Raw genomic sequence first — 19634 nt, forward strand, 5'->3', positions numbered from 1 at the left:
ATTAGTGCAGCCTAATGTCAGTCCTAATTGCTCTCTGGGTAATTTGTGCTAGCTTGGACCGCTGAGAGTGAGCCGAGAGTGGGGAACGGGGCCGGAGAGGCACCCTTCTCCCGGGCAGTGGTGGGTGGGAGAGGTGCGGGGTGCGGGCGGGGCTCTGCGGGGTGAAAGGGGCGGCCGCTGAACCCCGGAGCCTGGAGCCGCTAAAAGGGGGTGCAGAGGTCTCCTGGGAGCTGCAGCCCGCGCCCGGGGAGGAAGGGGTTAAGAGCCCCTGAATGCGAGCAAGGCCAAAGCTACTGGGAAAGAATATCTAGGGGGGAAAAATAACCAGTTTTTTTTTTCCCCTCCAGCCTCTGGACCTTATTGAATGTCATTGAAGAAAGTTTTGAATGCCAGATAAAGAGAGGCGAATTAAAGTGTGTGACAGCGGAGGATAAGCAAACACAAAGAGAACTCTGTCACACTTTGGGGCAAAATCCGTGGGCTTTTTACCAAGTCTCTTCGCTATGATTGAATTAAGTAATAGGAAAACATTTTCTTTCAGTTTAGAGCCATTAGACAAAAACTTCAAAGCGAATAACACTTTTTAATGTGCGGCCCACAATGGATCGGGTTTTGTGCTGAAATGTTTAAATGGTTTGTTGTGCAACTCGGCGCGGGAGAGACCCGGGCCCAAGCAAAATAGCATCCCCGAGAGTGTTTTCGGGAGGCCTGGAAAGAACGCACACTTAATCCGCCATCGCTGAACCCGGCGGGCTGCGGCCGGAAAGGGGGCTCCAGCTCGACAGTCCGGGGCCGCGGGGCGCGCCCCAGGAGTTGGGCGATTTCAGGAAAGTGCGGTGCCCACGGAGGAGAAGGCCGGGCAGGAGCCGGGGCGCGCGGGCCGCGGGGACTCCGGTGCCGCCCGGCGAGGGGCGCGAGCTCGCCCGGGGGGCCAGTGCCTCTCAGCCCCGCGGCCTAGCGCGGCCGACTGGTTTCCGGCCGCTGCCCTCGCACCCCGGGGGACCGCTCCCCGGGGGACACTCTGGCTGCCGAGCTGCTTTCCAGTTCGACGCGCCTTCCGGGGCTGGCTTCAGCTGGGTTTGAACTTTACTCACCCGAGCGAACGAACCAACGCCTCCTTGGGCGGGGCGGGGTGGGAGGAGGCGGTGGGATTAGCCTGACAGCGAGAGAGAGAGAGAGAGAGAGAGAGAGAGAGAGAGAGAGAGAGAGAGAGAGGCGCCCCGGGGAGCCCCTCGGCCTGGAGGGCCCTGCTCTGCCTCCAGAGCCGGTTTTCAAGTGTCCATCACGGACAGTTCAGCATGGAATGATTTCTGTGGTCCCGCTCTTTTCTTCTCTTGCACACCGCCTCCTTTCCTGCTGGTGGAGAGAGCTGGCCGTTTTTGTCCTGGAAATGCATCTCTGAGATATTCGCAGCAGACACATCCCCGCAAAAACTGCAGAAATGGGGGGGGGGGGGGGGTTGAGGGCTCCTTGCTCCTTTCCGTCTTCAAATGTCACTTTTCTTTAAAGGGAGGTCAGCGCCCCTACGAAAACGTTCCCCAGTCAGATTCCTTGTTTGATAAATGCCTTCTAGCTTTCTGTGTCTTCTACTCATGTGTTTTTCTGTCTCGGTCCCTCCTACCCCCACACCGAAATACCTGCCCCACTGGGGATCAGCATGTTTGTCTATCTTGTGCATTACTGTATCCTAACTCAGAGAAGTTTCTGGCACATAGTAGGGGCTCAGTATATATTTGCTGGATAAATAAATGAATCCTGAGGTATGACTCAGGAGGTGGCATGGATAAGAGGGCTTTGTGGTTTACCTGCTTAATACACCGAGGCACTCAAGGGTATGCCGTGGAGCAACTTACTTGCAGGAACTGTCTGACTCTTCTGTGGCCATCAGGCCCTCCGCATGCCTGAGTCATCACGGGGGAGGGGGGGCGGGGAGGGCCCAATATGTTCAAGTGAATGGCAGATCTGTAGGTACCCAGCCCCCCTCAGGAGTTTCTCACATTCCTTGTTCCTTCGGAGAGGCAAGATGGCCCCATTCAAGGCAGTTTGGGGTACTGCTCTGCAGGGGTTGGATGGACCAATACAGGGGTTGGATGAACCTATTGGTAGGTCAAGGCTAGGGTTCATCATCTAGGTGTTTTCATCGTGTGCCGGAGATGGGGATAGTTAGAAAGAGAGGCAATGTGTTATATGCTCTGGAATTATCAGCGACTATTTCTGCTTTTTCTGGGTTGAGGCAATGAAGGGGGAAATTCTCCTTGCAAAGAAAAGGATTGTTCCCCTGAGCAGGCCAGTACTGACTCAGGCAACTCTCCCAGGAGAGAGCAGTCTGTTCACTCGGGCAAGGGAGCGGGACAGCGCCTGGTCCGCCAGGGCATAGTGAATGTACCCAGGAGCCAGGAGTGGAGGAGGGCGGAGAGGGAGAAGTGCCTAGACATGCGTGTGAGTGGTACTGGAGGTTAAGGTGCAAAGGGCCCTGCTAACAGGTTTGAGCTTGATCCTACTCAGAGATTTTTAAAAAACGTTTATCTGTTTTGAGAGAGAGAGAGAAAGACAGAGCACAAGTGGGGGAGGGGCAGAGAGAGAGGGAGACACAGAATCCGAAGCAGGATCCGGGCTCTGAGCTGTCAGCACAGAGCCCGACGCGGGGCTTGAACTCACGGACCGCGAGATCATGACCTGAGCCCAAGTCGGATGCTTAACCGACTGAGTCACCTAGGTGCCCCCGTTTAATACATTTTTTCATGTTGGCACTCATGGCGATAAGAATGATTTGTCCTTGCTTTGTACCTATTCACCGCATCCTAGGTGCGTCTTGGTGAGCATCACAAGTTTCATGAGTTCTCAGCACTTTAGCTTTCTATAGTAAAAGTGGAATGATCACCCCTCCCTTGAAAGGATTAAAAATGATGTACCTGTAACCCGAATATTATGGCTTTCTGGTCAACGGGTGCAGGGGAAGGCAATTAATGCCAATAACCTAGACTTCTGTTTGAATCTTGCAGGACCTCTGGCCTCACTTTGGAGATGCCTCCCTTTCTATCTCGTTTTTCTGGAAGTCCTTCATGGGCTCACATGCTTACAAGTGCCCCCAAGTGCCCACAGGCCAGTCTGTGAGCTGGCACCTACCTTGACACCCACCGTGTACTCGCCCTCCAGGGAGTTTTCTCCTCAGTCCGTGTGCTCAGCCTGGGACAGACCTCTCCTCCTTCCACATCTTGTCCCGGGGCCGCTGTTCATTCCTTAAGTATTGGCAAAGCACTTGGCACGCTGCCTGAGACAGAGCATGCCCTCAGTAAATGCGAGCTGTGTGTATTCTTTCCTGGGTGGCAGGATGCAGGAATGTGGGTGAGACCTTCTTTTGACATGGATTGTCCAGCCCAGGTCGTTCACTGCACACCTGTTCCTTTTGTCTTTGACCCTGACATCACTGGAGGCAAAGATGATTTCTGCAGGGATGAGGGCGTTCTCTTACTCAGGGACCATGAAGACGAATGTGTGGAACATCTTAACTGAGGATGTCAGTAGGAAGTGTTGATAGATCTAAAGAACAAAACACGGTGGGTTTGAAACAGAGCCAGTCTCCTCTGAAGAGTTTTCCAGCTGATGAGCGAACCCCTGACCTTTAAGCCCGGCCTTTAGAATTAGTACCTGTTTCCGCCTTATGGATGACAGTGCCTCTCATGAGGCTGGTCTGAGTTGTCTGGCGAGCTGCCTATCAGGAAACTTGTTTTTGAGTCCTGCCACTGTAAATGTTCTGTCTCGTCTTTCTCCCTCTGCAGTAGGAGCCTGCAGCTCAATGATCAGCCAGGTGGCAGCATAAAGCAATAAACCCGCGGACAGGGGAGACCTCGGTGGCCGCTCGGTCCTCTCAACACACGCTCCCCCTTCCCCATTGTTACCAGAGCAAACCTCGGACACATCCCAACTTCTCATTGGGCACATCTGCTCTCAACTTCTTGTTCTCTGAAAGCCTTTGGCTCAAAAACGTCCCCCAAAGCAAAAACAAGCCGCTGGAAGAGAGAGAGCAGAGAACTTGTCTAAGGCTGAAATTCTGTGGTATGTCATAGAGAGCGGAGCAGATTGGTTTTAAGAGTCCTGTGGAGTCCTGTGGTCATCACTCTCATTTCCACGTCCACTCACATAGCCCCAGTTTTGTTCAGCCAAGTATTTGGGTTAGCGGTTTCACAGAGCCACAACGAGCAGGTGATTGATGATGGCCGCGTCCTCATTACATTGTGGATGATAGGAAGGGGCAAGAGGAAGAGCGGGGTTCTCAGAGAAGGCAGCTGTCAAGACACCTCAATTCTTGCGGGAGCTGCTTTGGGATTTTCTTAGTGATGCCCTTAACCCTGGCAGGAGGTTGAGTATTTCTCCCCCTGGTACCGAGAAGAGTAGAGGCATAGAGAAGCCAATGGATCACCATGTCTTGAGGTCACGTACGGTTCCAAAGGTGATGTCCTCGCCATTTGGTTAGTTCTCCTCATCTTCGAAAGAACCCTGTTTTGTTTTTTGTTTTTTTTTTTTTGTAGTTTTATGGTTTTATTAACACAAATACGACACGCACACAAGCTGTCTATTCACTTTCTTCGCTGTGCAGCTGGCATTGGGATTTGTGACGCTGATGGCTGGCTGGGCCGCTCTTTCCACACTGGCTTTGTGGTTCTTGGAGGAGACACCGTGAGAAATCTCTGCACAGTAAGATCTGTTGGGCATGGGCAGCACTTCAAGCTCCTTGACGCTGTGGACTAGGAACTTCCGGAAGCCACTGGGCGACACGTGCTTTGTTTTCTTGTTGTTCCCCTAACCAACCAGGCTGGGCATCAGGATCTGGCCCTCGAATCTTCTGCGCACCCTATTGTCAGTATCTCTGGGCTTCTCCTAGTTGTGCTTTATTTTGACACTTCGGTGGGAATGGTGCCGGATGACCTTCTTGGTCCTCTTTTTAACGACCTTGAGCTTCACCAGAGGTCTGAGGGCCGCCATGATGCTGAGTCACAGATGGCCACCACCTCCGCAGGCAGCGCCGAGGAAGAGCAAGAACCCTGGTTCTCAATTCCCACAAAGAACATTGCATCTGTCACTAATTGCTTGAGTAATTGTACTTGTAACTGTACAGATCTCTGTGTCATTTTGGGGCACCGGGTGAATGTCTCCCGTATAGCAGGTCACGCAAAAAGGGAAGCAAATTAAACAGAATCCACGGGGGATTGTTTATTAGCAGATCTGCTCTGAGTAGACCCTGTGCTTCAGAGAGAAGTCCTATTTCCAGCTAACAATGTAGAATTAGTGAATAAACCGAATTCCTAAGAAAAGTCACTTTCTCTTACTTCTCCAGCTCTGAAGTATAAGGCTAATCCCATGGAGCCGTTCATAACAAACCTTAGAGTTCCTGTTAGCTGGCTCTAGTCTAGGACGGCAGGAAGAGATCACTTCTGTCCTGTCTAGTTTGTATCCTAGACGCAAACACGTCCCTAAGCTTTTGCTACATATTAAAGATTAAAGCATAAATTGGGAACAACCTAGGAGCCTCTCTAGCTTACTATCTTGTCTTAGGACCTCAACCTAAAACATCGTTAAAGGGTCAGGTTCCGAGATTATCCATCTCAAATTGCCAGTGTCTTTTTCTTTATTTGGGTGGAGCTTTCTCTGGAGTTTCTTAATCTGTGTTGAGCTAGACTTACAGAATGCTATTCAGTTTAATCTAATAATTGGCCGGAATTTAATGCTGTGTGCTAGGCACATGTAGTAACTTATTTAAGCCACACACACACACACACACACACACACACACACACAGCCTCACAGTCATTAAAATGAATTATAAGTTAGGAATTTAAAATATGTATTTTACTGGTCAGATACCATAGTTGGTGACATTTTCTGGTTAGCGATCTACATGACTGGGAGTTCTTACACTTGAGGAACATGAGACAGGTACCATTATTCATTCTTTCTTTTTTTTAATGTTTATTCATTTATTTTGAGAGAGAGAGAGAGCGAGCAGGGGAGGAGCAGAGATAGAGAGGGAGAGAGAGAAGCCCAAGCAGGCTCTGAGCTGTCAGCGCAGAGCCTGAGGGAGGGCTCGATCCCATGAGTGAGATCACGACCTGAGCCAAAATCAAGAGTCAGACACTTCGCTGACTGAGCCACCGAGGCATGCTGGTACTATTATTATTTCTGATTGACAGATGTGGAAACTGAGGCCTAAGGAAGTAGGCAGAGGCTCAGCCAAAATCTTGAATGGTAGTGGGGGTTATTTCTAAGATGAAGGGAAGAGTGGGTGATAGGGGAAATCAGCAATTTCTGCCATACCTGTTCTAATCCACGGAACAAATATCCATTGAGTTCCTGCTCTGAGCAGGGTTACGTAGTTGTTAGGAGCGGAGCCTCCGAAGACATTCTGGCTATGATTTGGGGCGAGTTGCTTGATTCTCTGAGCCCCAGTTGCCACTTCTGTGAACTAGGAGGCATAAGAGTGCCTGCTTCATAGAACTGCCGGGGCGTGGGGGACTGAAACGAACTAAAAGACCTCCAGATCGTGTGACACTGTGTCTGTCACATAGTAAGTACTCAATAAATATTAGCTGCTATCGTATGCACGTATCACATGGGCAATTTTATGGGCATCTCAGAACCCAGCCACCTGTATTGCGTAGGAAGGGTGAATGCCTAGGCCAGACCCTGCATAGAACTCTGGGATGGCACAGGGCAGCCCAGAGGGGTAGACATGTCACAGGGTGGTTCTGAGAGACGGCCTTCCAGAAGTTACTTCACAGGACTGGGGTGAGTATTCTGGGTCACCATTGGGAGGGTTAGCTTGTTGGGAGTGAGCTCGTCAGCTAGAACTCCCACTCCAGGAAGAAGCCCTAGACCATGACTTAGGCTAAAGACGTGGACTTTCCCTTCCCTTCCCTTCCCTTCCCTTCCTTCCCTTCTTTTCCCTCCTCTCCCCTCCCCTCCCCTCCCCGTCCCCCTGTGAAGTGCTGAGACAGGTATGAAAGCAGCTTTGTGACTGGGGAACCTTCCACTGAGATCTGGCTTCTCCCTGATCCAGCCAAGGATGTGACCAGCCTGTGAGAGCATCTGAGAAACTCCTCTGCATCACAGAAAAATTAGAAGGAGATGTAAATTAACAAAACAAAACAAGAGCTCTAACTGGTGACCTTGGGGTTCCAGTAATGAGTATGTAGAGTTTTTTTGTTTTTTTTTTGTTTTTTTTTTTTTTTAGTATTTGTAATAGCTTTGAGACTCAAACCTATTACAAATATTTAGTATTTGTAATAGGTTTTTGAGACTCAAAAAGCTTGCTTTCTCCTTTGATAATATGTGTATTTTGGGAGGGAAAGAAGGAGAAACATAATGAAGTTTTTTTCCCTTCTTTCTTCTCTTTTTCCTGCTTTACTCCTGCTTTCCTCAAACTCCTCCTTTTCCTTCCCCTAATTGTCATCACCACTGCCATCGTCATAATCGTCACCATCTTCACCATTATCACAGGTTTAGTGGAAGGCACCAAAGCTTTGGAGAACACTGAGGTTTAGTCCAGACTTATATTAGCGCAGGAAGCAGAAACCACTCCAGCTGTGTGATACCGTAAGGGCAGAATTTAACACAGGTTAGGAAGTGGACTCTTGGTTAGGCCTTCCGTGAGTTCAAAAATGCCTAACTAGCCTGCCACAATTAAGAACTCAGCCAGGATGCTGCCACAGGAACAGCTGAGCTCCAGTGTATGTCACAGTCATGGATGTGGTCTGGGGTTAGGGTGGTTTCTATCATTTCTTTTAAAGCTGGTGACCACTGGAAAGCGACCGTAGAAACCCCCCCCCCCCCCCCCCCAATTTTCCACAACCTTCCTTGCTAGGAGCAGCAGCTGGCAGCAGGAAGATGGGTTTGTGGAGAGACCATTTTCCACGGGTGTCTTGCATCTTCACACCTTGTAGATGTATTGTCTGCTTGGTTCTAGACTGTCTTTTTGAGGCTGCTCCCATAGAAAATAGCTTTGGAGATAGAACATCCCCCTCCAAAGCAATGGGCAGGCTTGCCTACTATCCGCTGGAAAAGATTTGGGTTTGGGGCACCTGGGTGGCTCAGTCAGTTAAGCATCTGACTCTTGGTTTCAGCTCAGGTCATCATCTCACAGTTCGTGGGTTCGAGCCCCGTATCGGGCTCTGCGCTGATAGCAGGGAGCCTGGTGGGATTCTCTCTCCCTCTCTCTCCGCCCCTCCCCAGCGCTCTCTCTCTCTCAAAATAATAACTAAACATCCTAACAAAAATTTCGAAGGGGCACGTGGGTGGCTCAGTCGGTGGAGCGTCCGACTTCGGCTCAGGTCATGGCCTCACGGCTCATGAGTTCGAGCCCCACGTTGGGCTCTGTGCCGACAGCTCGGAGCCTGGAGCCTGCTTTGGATTCTGTCTCTCTCTCTCTGTCTCTCTCTCTCTGCCCCTCCCCCACTTGCACTCGTTTGCTCTCTCTCTCTCTCTCTCTCAACAATAAATAAGCATTAAAAAAATCTTGTAACTTACAAAAAGGTTTGGATTCTCCTGTGTATGCAGGGGTCACTTGGCCCTCTTCGTGTTGCCCTGGGGTAACTGAACTTTAAGGAACCGGCACAAGAAAATGCTGACAGTCTGTCTGCTGCTCTGCTGTCAGTAATAAGTCCGTTGTCTCCCACCCGAGAGTCTCCTGTCTTCTCCCAGCACCTATGACACTGGGGTAGACGAACTCGTTAGCTCGCGTGTAGAGCACAACCTCGGCCCCTTCACAGTTCTTGACAAGTCTCCCCTTGCTTCTGTCTTCCAGACGGTGAAGAAGCACATTGAATTTCTGGAACCTTATAGGTAACCTAATCCTTGGCTGCAAGAGAGTCTGAATCACAGGGGTTTAACTTTCCTTCCTCTGTAGCGCAGAAATGCACGGTGTGGACCGCACTTCCCTCTGGGGGTCTGTCATCTAGTTGGGATTTATAACAATAGCCACCATTTCCTGGGCTTCCGCGTCACTGGGCACCGTGATGGGTGGGTTACACAAGTCATTGTGGACCCGCACAACCGTCCCACAAGACAGATAGTAGTTCACTCCTTTTCTTTTTGGAGAAAGTCCACCGGGATTCAGAGACGTGCAGGGCCATCCAACTCCAAGCGGCTGAGTCAGAATCAGGCGTGGGCCTGCCTGACTCCACCTGCCTGGCTCCGTTCGCTCCTCAGTGGTGCTGTCACAGTGTAGCAGGAGGTGGTAGGTGCCAGGGCAGTCGTGGTGGAAGTTTGGTTTCCGGAAGCATTCCGAGAAGAGCTGGCGCTAGCTATCCTGGGGCAGGGAGAGGGAGGGAAGGCTCGAGGCGGGTCTTTCGGGAAGAGTAGGACTTGGACGAATGGGGTGCACAGGGGTGGGGTGAGACGGGGAAGAGAGAGAAGCTGGGGAGGACAGCATGAGAGGCACAAAAGTGTGTGTTGGGGAGATGGTGAATCTCCTCGGGGTAGAGGAAGTGGAAAGGTCTCACGTAAAGGCTGGTGAGTTCCAGAATAAGACTTGATCTTACAGGTCATGGCAGGAATAGCAAACTGCCCCCACATGTGATAGGGGAAAATCTGTTCTAAGATGGCCGATGGGACTGAGACGGAAATTCCGGTCCCCAACTGAAGACTCCCCTTCCGGGTTCTTCTTCCTACCCCGCTTGCCACGCGTGAGCGCCAGATTACTACTAATGCGGAATGCGGAAGTCACAGGCTATAAATCGTCCCCTCTGCTTACACTGGAGACCTCGATGTAAGGCTCAACCTCTGGAGAGTTACCTCCTCTGAACCTGCTGGTGTGAAATAAACCTCCTGCCTCCCAGGACCTCCGAGGGCCGCTTGGTTCTTCCGCCGGGGGATCCAGACCAGGTTCCGTCCCGCGTGGCCTCCCATTGCCTTCTCTCTTCCACTGACTTCTCTTTCAAGCCAGGTGATTCCTGGGAAAGAGAGCAGCTCCCCATTTCTCGCAGCCAAGCAGTTCCGGGAGGGGTAGGTGGCTGCCGGTTCAGCCATCACTGCAGCCTGTCTCTGAAGGCCAGGGAGCCAGCCTCTTCCCCAAATTCTCCACTGCAGGACCAGCAGAAGGAAGGCGTTAGCATAAAACGGAGAGGGAGCATGGAACGTAGCTCACATTAGCAGACAATATTGCTTTGATTGCAGACAACACGCATGAATTGAATTGATAAAGGAATCTTCCCATCAAAGCCAGAAATGAGTGGAAATTAACTTTAACAAAGTAAGCAACTGTGCTCAAGAGACCGAGAGAAGAAACCTGCCGCATACTTTGTCCATGTCAGAGACTTCGAGGAGCAAAGTGTTCAGGCCCATCAGTGAGCGCAAGAGTGATTAATAAACACTTACGCGGACATTCATCTGACAGGCGACTGACAAAGCCCCACAATGATGGGGAGAAGGGGCATTTCTTCTTGATGGATGTATCTGAAATGCTCATTTACTCCTTTTTGATGGATTTAAATGTCCAGGTATTCTCTCTCCACAGAAATTGATTTCTGAAATGGTGCTGGGTTAAAAATAAGGGCTAGAAATTTAACTACATCGATGTGGCAGAAAATGTATTCGTCCCCGTCATCAATGCATAGATTGAAATGTGCGGTAGTTTAATGGGGGTTTGCAGGGGGCGGCGTGGGGGAGGGCTACTTATTCTTTTTTAAAGTATGAAGTGAGAGACGGCTACTGAATCACTTCGCCTGAGATTGCGTAAACAGCATTAGAGGCTAAATGCTAGCCTTTTTCTCCCCAGTCTGACACGGTTGAAAAATGATCTATTGGAAACCAGTTCTCAGAGAATAGGCTTCCATTTGGACTTACTAAGATTTGCATCGGGTCTGAATTTTCCAACGGAGGAGGCGTGAATGTGGCCGCAGAAGACCGATGAACGTGGTTTCCAGAAGGCAGAGAAACTCCCGTATTCGGGCCCCCGTCCACTCTCCTCTTCCCAGATGACAAGGCAGGGTTGGGTCTGACGCATTGCATTACCCGCCATCGGTCCCATCATCCCTTTCTCTGCCTGTGAAGCTCTGCCCCACACGGGCTCCTGGCATTCCCCTTGGAAGTGCCCTTTGTCTGCTCCAGGCAAGACCTTGCAGAAGTGTGCGTCTGAGACAGTGAGCCCTGTTGGTTTTGCAGTTGTGCAGTTTCGACCCACGCCAATGGTATGACGATGCGAAAGGTATTGTCAGGTGCAAGTCTCCCTGGAAGAGAGCCTCCAGTAGTCTCCAGACTCTCTAAGACAAGGCTTTGGGGGCTCTGTATAGGGCAACTGTAGTTGATCTCATCATTACCATTCCCAAAGACTCAGATACCATACATGGTCTCATGAATCTTAAAGTAAAATAGAGGAGGCACTCTTAAAGGCCCTAAGACTCTATTTTCTGGAATGTATACCTGGGCACCAAAGCACGATTCATGGTCCCTACCAGCCCCACTCTCTCCCTGGAGGGGCCGAACAGACCGTAGTGGCCAGACTGTCTTCGGGCTTTTGGCTTTCATTGCTGAAAGAATTTGATAAAGTAAAGAATGTTCTCCAGTGCTCTAGAGGGTGGCACAGTATCTGTTAGGAATCCTCCCAGCCGCAAATGACAGATAATTTGACGGACAGTTTTTTAAACACACGGGACATATTTTTTCCTAAAAAGCAAGCAAGCAAACAACAACAACAAAAGAAAAAACCTGGCTATGTAGCAACACTCTTAGGAGACCCAGGCTTTTCTTATCTTTCCTCTCTCCTCTTTCCTGGCCTCTTTCCTCTCTCTTTCCATCCCTAGTCTGTTGTCTTTTGTCTTTTGTCATGTTGGCCTCTGCACGGTGGACAGAAGGCTGCTATGTTCCAAACCACCCATGCTCCAGGCAGGGAATAGTAGAAGACAGATGGACAAAAGATGGGCCACTGCCTTTTCATCAGGACCCAAAACTTCCCGGGAGCTCCTTTCTGCTACATGCCACCCTTCCTGGAAGAGAGCCTGGGGAAAAGGGAGGCGGGTGGGGATCAGTTCAGCCAAGTACCAACAGCAGGGACCACACAACAGAGAATGAAGGGAGCACTTCTGAGACGGAAACCGTGATCAGGGACATCTCGATCAGCTTGGGCTGCTATAACAAACACCATAGACCGGGGGTGCTGAAACAACACAAATTTATTTTCTCACAGTTCTGGAGGCTAGAAGTCCAAGATTAGAGTCCAGGCGAGTGCTCCCTTCCTGGACATCTTCTCATGTCCTCACATGGTATGTCTCTCCCTTGAGCAGAGAGAGAGAAAAAAAGCAAGCTGTCTTCCTGTCTTATAAGGGCATTAATCTGACCGACAGGGGTCCAGTTAATTACCTCCCCAAGCCCCACTCCTATTACTATCATCTTAGAGGTTAGCATTCCAACATTTGGATTTGGGGGTAGGACACAAACATTTAGCCCAGAGAGGGATGATGAGGATTGTAAGGTACGTTTTCAAAAATATTTTTAATGTTTTATTTTTGAGGGAGACAGAGACAAAGTGCCAGCGGGGAAGGGGCAGAGAGAGAGAGGGAGACACAGAATCCAAAGCAGGTTCCTGGCTCTGAGCTGTCAGCACAGAGTCCGACGCGGGGCTTGAGCTCATGAACTGTGAGATCATGACCTGAGCCCAAGTCGGATGCCGGACCAACTGAGCCACCCAGGTGCCCCAAGGATTGTAAGGTAGGTTTTTAAGTGAGGCTGACCCAAGATTTGCCACCGCTGGGTCCTGACACCCTGCAGCCTACCAGGCTCACCTTTTCTTTTCATATTTGATTGTAATGGCTTGTCTCCCTGCCCCATCCCAGGAACCAGGGAGGTCCAGTGCCTCCCCAGCTTTCTGAGGATCCCTGCATCCTGCCCTCCCCTCCTCTCTGCAGTATGACCTCTCCTGCTCCACTGTGTCCTTCCTCCTTTATTCTAAATTTTTTTTTCAACGTTTATTTATTTTTGGGACAGAGAGAGACAGAGCATGAACGGGGGAGGGGCAGAGAGAGAGGGAGACACAGAATCGGAAACAGGCTCCAGGCTCTGAGCCATCAGCCCAGAGCCCGACGCGGGGCTCGAACTCACGGACCGCGAGATCGTGACCTGGCTGAAGTCGGACGCTTAACCGACTGCGCCACCCAGGTGCCCCCTTCCTCCTTTATTCTAGAAGGCACCATCAACACAGGGCTCTCACATGCCCTGATGTTCTCCTTCCAACTCATCGAAACCCAGGAGTATGCAAATATCTTTCATTCATTTCCGTTGGCTGGCGTTTACTTTAATCAACCTCTTGGCTAAGGAATTAAACAGTATTTAGGACAAAATCTTTCTCAGAATGGTGAGTCTGCATTTTTAAAGAACGTGTTCTGAAGGATGATTTACTTTTTTTTTTCTTCATTTTTAATCTAATTCTCAAGGGCTTTTCCGAACAGAGTCTTTCACCTTGAGAAACATTTTTTTTTCATTGAGTGTTTTGGGCCGTTGTTTTTTATTGTGAACTAAACAGTCTCTATTAACTGAGCACTCACTAATCTCACCTATTTTAATGGACTTTAAGGTCATTCATTTCCTAAGACCCAACAGTCATAGTTCTTTAAAAGAGAGTGGAAAAGGCTGAAGTTGTTTTTGTTTCGTTTCGTTTCGTCTTGCCACCCATTGCAAATACGAAAACGAAACTTTTCTATTTTCTTTAGTAATAGCTAAGGGCAGAGACCACCCATTAACCTCCCTCCAGTAGGCACAATCAATGGAGATTTAGAGTTTTTTTTCCCCTTAGTCTAGACTCCTGTTTGGGAATGAATGTTAGATGTCAGAATGAGGCACATTTCCTGCAAAGGCCCAAGGACAAAGGGACCTGCTGATCGCCATCCATGTGACTCCGAGAAATGCCAGAGCTGGAGCTCAGGTTTGGGGCTCTGTCATGGCAGGAGGCAGTGATGGATGGGGTTCCAGTGTGAGGGTTTGAGCTGCCATGAATGAGACACTCCCGCTGTGCCTGCTGGGGGCCGAGTTTTCTCCACAGTCGCAGTTGGCTGTCGAATCCCGTGCTGTTTCTATGACAGGCAGAACCGGGAGCTACTATTGACAGCATGTTGGGCGAGTGCAGGCCTGCATGTCTGAGCATCCTGAATTGGTTGGGGGGTGCGGAGAGTCAGAGGATGTTCAGAATCAGGCCATCAGGGATTTGGTAGAGCTCTGGAATGAAGACGGGACACAAAGCTGCTTCCCTTTGATGGGGGGGGGTACCCCCAAGGCAGCTGGGAGCTCATCTTGGGCATGTGGAAGTACAACCCTGAATGCTGTCACCTCCACATCCTGCAGGACAGCCCTGGATTCAGCTGAGCCCCTCCAAAGAGGGAACTTGATGTTGAAAGCATGATGCTTCCCTTGGGGGGAGGGGGGGCCTCACCGCTAGGCTAAGTCGTGTATGTCTAGATCATCCGAGACTGTAGTGACTCGGAGAGGGGGTTACGGGGGAGATGCCCTTCAGCCCCAGGAGCCATAAAGATGCAAGTGTGCTTGGAACTCATTGGAAAAAGAGGGAACTGGGCAGATGAGGGAACCAAGATGGCAGCCGGGGCTGGAGACAGAGAGCCACATGCCTTTGTGTTGGTCATTCATTCACCCATTGAACAGTCAGTTCAACACCCATCAACTGGCACCGTCCTCGAAGCTGAGGTCACGTAGACATGTCTAAGACACCGTCCGCGCCGTCCTGGAGACTTGCATATGTATAAGAAAGAAAGGGGGGCATGGGGAGCTCGTCAGGGTGGGTGCTTCTTGAACTGAGGTTTGGGCAATGAGAAAATTTCATAGTAGCCATATTTAAGAAGTCAGGCAAAAACAAGTGAAGTTCATTTTGATAATCTATATCTTAAAATCCAAAGTATTATCATTTCAACATGTAACCAGTATAACATTATTAATGAGACATATTATATTATTTTTCCAAGTCATAAACATCTGGTGGGTAGTTTGCACTCACCTGCACTGGAAGCGTTTCATAGCCACACGTGGCTAACGGTTCCTGTACTGGACAGCACATGTCTATCCGAAGGGCCTGTTGGGCAGGCTGGGGCGTGGATGTTGTCCCAAGAGCAAAGTGAGTGTCATTGAAGGATTTCCAAAAGGGAATGGCATGGTCAGTTTTGTGTTCTAGAAAGATATCTGGCTAGAGTGGGAAGAAAAACCAACTGGGGCAGAGTTGCCTTAGACCAGGCAAAAGGAAATGCCCCCAAAGAGAACACTGTGCAAGTGTGTGTGCATGTGAGCGTGTGAGAAAGAGAGGAAGGGGTGTATGTGCGTCTTTCTTGGGAAATGCAGTTCATAGCATCATTAGAAAGCAAGATACCTGGGACGCCTGGGTGGCTCAGTCGGTTAAGCGTCCAACTCTTGATTTCAGCTCACATCATGAGCTCGCAGTCGTGGGATCGAGCCCTGCATCGGGCTCTGTGCGCCTAAGATTCTTTCTCTCCCTCTGCCCTTCTGTTGCTCTCTCCCTCTCTCTCTCTCTCTCTCTCTAGAAAGAAAGAAAGAAAGCAGAATTTCTCATAATAAATGTGGCTAATTTAACCATGTTGTGTGTTTCTTGGTTTTCCATGCAGGCAACCTTCCAGTGCTAAGGTAGCAGACCTCCCCCTCCCCCTAGTCCAATCAGAGGCTCTCTGGGCTCGAGCCCCTGGAGCTGCTGGTGGGAGCCAGCACAGGCAGCCAGGAGGTTGGCAGTGCACTCTTGCCTCTCCCTAGAACACGGGGAAGATCCCTGGATCTCAGGACAGGTGGAACTGTGTTTTCCCAGCCACTGAGGCTTGGCTTTGAGCACCTTCTCTGAGCCTTGGCTCCCTTATCTCCAAGATGGACATCATAGCTCACCGGACAGGGCTGTTTGGAGAAGCACATGGGATAATATAGGAAAATGGCCTGGAACAGACCCCCATTGATGGCTGCCACCCAGTGAACACTTGGGGCTGTCTGGGTCTCTTTCTGTCACAGGCTCCCTTGCTGTGTCCAGCAACCTTGCTCCCCCTTCTCCTTTTAAAAGTTAGTGAATGGTGGCTGAGAAGTACTAAAGGGACCAGTGTGCAGCCATTATGTGCTTGTTTGCAGGCACACCGTAAGTGGGAGTGCTCTGCCCTTCCCTCCCCTCCCCTCCCCTCCCCTCCCGTCTCCTCTCTTCCCCTCTCATCTCCTTTCCTTTCCTTTCCCAAAAGTCTGACTCTCTACCCTTTCTGCTTATTTCCGGAATCCAGACTTCTGTCCCCTGCTTCTCAGCATATGCCAGCCTCAGTCTTCTCTGCAGGTGAGCATAACTGTAGCCGCCTCCTCTAGGCTATGATGACACTCACAAAGTCAGGCCTGTGAAAGCTCTTTGTTGATTGCGTATCACCGGAGAAGATTGCTCAGGGCCTGTCCTGTCCTGCAAGGACATCCAGGGTGTGGTGTCTTGTCTTGGTAGGGCTGGGGGTGGTACAGGGTGGGGGAGATTTAGAAGAAGTTGGAGAGGCTGCAGGTCTCAGGGAGAGAGCGAGCGGTTGGAATGGTAAACGTGCTCGCATACTTGTGGGTATGGCCGTGTTCTGAATGATTAGAGAGCTGCTTTGGTGTGTGCGTGGCCATCTTCCTTTGTTCTCCCCTTGGGTTGGGTGGAATCAGTGATCATTACCACGCTTGTTGGAAGCATTGTTCTAACCGGGTCTTGGTGCCACACGGGTGCCCCAGACACTCAAGGTAAATGAGAGACCAGGGAAGCCCTTCTTGAATACAAAATTTGGTCCAGAGAAGTCTTGGAGATGGTCTGTTTACACAAGTGCCCATGAATGTAGGCAAGAAGCAAATTGCAAATCTCCTGCATCACCTGGGGCTACCACGTGGAGCCCTTTGCGGAACTGGGTCTTTCTTGCGTCTTCAAGAGGGCACACGCATCTCTAGTCTGTTCTGAGAGGTGGCCATGCCGTCGAGGCTGACCTACTGATACTTGGACACACTTCTAAGAGCCCATCTGGCTTAGCAGCAGTTCTGTGTGTGAAGAAGCTTGGGACATGCAGTCCTTTGGGTCTGGGTCAGGTGCAGTTTGCACATTATGAACAGTGTGACCTTGGGCAAGTCATTTACCTTCCCTAAGCCCAAGTGTTCTCAACTGCAAAGCAAAGCTAAAAATACTTGCTTTTCCGCATGAAAGGCGTGCACAACACAAATGAAAGGATGTGGAAGATGCTCAGCAAACAGAATCTCTGGGCCAATGTATGGTACTATTATAATCTGTTCCATAAGGGACTGTTCCAAACGCACTGCAGGACCCCTGAGGAGGAAGCCTGAGATGATTGTGAGGGCTGGGTCCTGCTAGGGGCTCCCCACGAGTGCACCAGTGCCCAGAGCACTGCATCTGGGTTGTGCTGACACAGTTGGCCCTGGTTGATGGCCCATGCATCACGCTCAAGCCTCTTGAGACCCCAGGCAAATCCAAGTCCCTATGGCCAAGGAATCTGGAGAACTTGGACTTCATCCAATTGCCAGTGGTTTCCAAAGGGCTCCAGGGCAAGCCTACTAATGACCTTGCAGGACTTATTTTCCTTCAGAGTTAATGACACTTGGGAGTTCTGATCCATGTTCCCAAAGCTCCCAGCAGGCTAATGCAAGAGGGTAGAATACTCACTTACTGGTTTACGGTGAAAACATAGCGGTCCAGCTGACCAGATCAACACAGAGTTTCATAGTAGATGAGCTATGCAAAAAGCAGAATTGTCAGAATTATCGGTATTGATATCCGAAGGTTATTTAGTGAGCTTGAAATTGGAACAAAGGGAATTGCGTAGGTGAATTGAATAATAGTATTAGGACAGATACACTCTTTTCCCTGGAAAATAATCCAGCCGGGGAATGAGACAGAGTCAAGTTCTTGGTCAAACTGCCCTATTTCCAAAGACTGGATGGGCACTCCCACCATTGGTCTAGGGACTTTTCTTTTTCTGACCTTCCGTGATCAACCCATCTGTCTTTTCATTGGCATTTTCTTTTTTTAGCTAAGGTTCCCATCCAATCAGCTTAGAATGGGATCCTGCAGGTCTGGGATCCATGGAGTTTCCAGGTCTCTGCCTCCACTTTGTGTTGATTGCACAGTTTACTTCTACAGAGCAGTCTTATTCCAGATTTCCAAGTGCTTTGGAAAGAGAGGCAGGTGGAGACTAGGCGGGGGGTGGGGGTGGAGTGCAATGATTCCAGGAGGTCCATCAGACTTGGAGTCAGATGCCTACCAGCCGCTGGGGACCCTGGACTCAGGCCTTAGCTCCCGACGAGAGTAACTGATTGTGGGGATGGTGGTCAGGTAAACAGATGGGTCAGGTCTCCAGTACAGCAGAGGCTCATGGCTCAGTCAGGAAAGCAAGGCAGAGACGTAGTCCTGAAGCCTGAATAGGCTGGAGAAGGCAGACAACAGCGTCTTGGCTTTTCTGTCTGCCCCCAGGGCTCACCAGTTACAGAGAGAACCACAAAGCCAAAGCCGTGCTCCTGGGCACCGGGTTGGGTTGGTTCAGGGGCTGGGAGAGGTGGACCCTGCCTGTAGGTGGGCTTGTGGCCTGCAAGGGTCTGATACCCTCCAAAGCATGGCACCAAGGCTGGTAAGAAAGGTTTGGAGAGAGGGTGATGTCGGCAAATGTAGGGAGAACCAATGTCAATCTCATGGTCCCAGTCTATGTTCTCTGATTCGTTTTGGAAGACTGTTTGCCCCGTGAAAGTGAGATCAGTATCTCCAGGTGATTTCTCCTCCGTGCCCTAGGCTCACCCCTAGCAGCTGGCTTTTGGGACAGGCTTATGGAACCTTTCCCAGACCATGAACAACCACTTGTCACTTTTATCCGCACTGGGTCAAAGATCCTGTGCGAGGGTAAGTGGTTCCAAGCGCTAGCTGTAGACAGAGAAGTTGTTTGAATCCCAGCTCTGCCACCTGCTGGCTGTGGGACATTGTGCAAATTAGTTAGCCTCTACACCTCCTTGGTTCCATCAAGGGTAAACTGGGAGTGTTCAATTTTCACCTCACCTGTTCATCATGAGGGTTGACTGCCGGTTCCTGGCGTGAGCAGACTCTCAAGCAGTCTTCGTTGACTGACAAAATGAGGCGCTCCTTGTAAAGTTCTTAGGCAGTGAGTGACATAGAGCAAATGTTCAACAATCGTAAGTGTCCTGTGTAGGACCGCAGAGCTCAGGGCCCAGCCACGTGGGCCACCTGAGCCCACACGCACAGCCACCGAGAGGAGAGTGCCTATCTTTTGGTCCCTGGCCACATGCCCACAGCGTAAAGCTTCACGCTACACAACCAGAAGGCAACTTAAAATCATGATGGCATTTTTTAAGTTCATTTATTTATTTTGAGAGAGAGAGAGAGAGAGAGGGAAGGCACGAGTGACCATGGGGGAGGGGCAGAGAGAGAGGGAGAGAGAGAGAATACCACGCAGGCTCCATGCTGTCAGCACAGAGCCCAATGCGCGGTTCCATCTCAAGAACCCGGAGATCATGACCTGAGCCAAAGCCAGGAGTCCGATGCTTAACCAACTGAGCCACCCAGGTGCCCCCATGGTGGCTTGTTTAAAGTGCTTCTGGTCAGGAACCCACACCCATCCAGGGACAGTGCTCTCTTTTGC

The 19634-nt window shown here is 50.3% G+C and overlaps 1 pseudogene; it reads right to left on the bottom strand.

The window, feature by feature from the left end:
• Positions 1 to 4524: 4524 nt before the first annotated feature.
• On the bottom strand, positions 4525 to 5093 carry LOC112860859 (large ribosomal subunit protein eL32 pseudogene; annotated as a pseudogene).
• Positions 5094 to 19634: the final 14541 nt, after the last annotated feature.

The sequence above is a fragment of the Puma concolor genome, chromosome A1, assembly GCF_028749965.1.
Source record: "Puma concolor isolate L17-30 chromosome A1, mPumCon1.1.hap2, whole genome shotgun sequence".
NCBI classification, from domain to species: Eukaryota; Metazoa; Chordata; class Mammalia; order Carnivora; family Felidae; genus Puma; species Puma concolor.